The sequence below is a fragment of the Atta colombica genome, unplaced genomic scaffold (assembly GCF_001594045.1).
Source record: "Atta colombica isolate Treedump-2 unplaced genomic scaffold, Acol1.0 scaffold116, whole genome shotgun sequence".
In the NCBI taxonomy this organism is placed as follows: domain Eukaryota; kingdom Metazoa; phylum Arthropoda; class Insecta; order Hymenoptera; family Formicidae; genus Atta; species Atta colombica.
This window is the reverse complement of record NW_017259202.1, coordinates 167,689-168,008: the sequence shown is the minus strand read 5'-3', so window position 1 is coordinate 168,008 and position 320 is coordinate 167,689. Positions and strand designations below refer to the sequence as shown.

Here is a 320-nt window from a genome sequence, read left to right as displayed (position 1 = left end):
ATATATATAATATGTTTATGTGCAATTTTAAAATTTAATTTGAAAAAACTTAATCTTTTATTTGAAGCAAGTTTGAAATCTATTCAAAAATCAAATTTTCAAATATTTTAAAAATTTCCATCAAAAATTTCAAAAATGTATCATAACTTTCAAGCCTTATAACTTGAAAAGTTCTTAATGAAAAACAACTTGATTAGAATGTTTTAAACAGCTGTGGAAGTAAGCTATGTCATAAAAAATGTATTGAAAAATGGAGGATTCTATTTTAAAAATTCAAAGTGAATTTGACCTGATCTTAACGACGCCATCCAAGGTCAAAA

At 23.1% G+C, this 320-nt stretch overlaps 1 protein-coding gene across 1 annotated transcript in view; it reads left to right on the top strand.

Moving 5' to 3' along the window:
* Positions 1–320, top strand: part of LOC108694187 (protein Jumonji) — a 9,638-nt gene that overhangs the window by 6,578 nt on the left and 2,740 nt on the right. The window lies entirely within an intron of this gene.